This window comes from Palaemon carinicauda, chromosome 22, assembly GCF_036898095.1.
Source record: "Palaemon carinicauda isolate YSFRI2023 chromosome 22, ASM3689809v2, whole genome shotgun sequence".
NCBI classification, from domain to species: domain Eukaryota; kingdom Metazoa; phylum Arthropoda; class Malacostraca; order Decapoda; family Palaemonidae; genus Palaemon; species Palaemon carinicauda.
Window position 1 is genome coordinate 106785837 of NC_090746.1, and position 310 is coordinate 106786146.

The following is a 310-nucleotide window of genomic DNA, read 5'->3' on the forward strand; positions in this document are numbered from 1 at the left end:
CTTCAGTGAAATTTTGGGGAGCGTTCAGTGAAATTTTGGGGAGCATTCAGTGAAATTTTGTGAAGCCTTCAGTGAAATTTTAGGGAGCCTTCAGTGAAATTTTGGGGAGCCTTCAGTGAAATTTGCGGGAGCCTTCAATGAAATTTTGGGAGCCTTCAGTGAAATTTTGGGAGCCTTCAGTGAAATTTTGGGGAGCCTTCAGTGAAATTTTGGGAAGCCTTCAGTGAAATTTTGGGGAGCTTCAGTGAAATTTTGGGAGCCTTCAGTGAAATTTTCGGGAGCCTTCAGTGAAATTTTGGGAGCTTCAGTG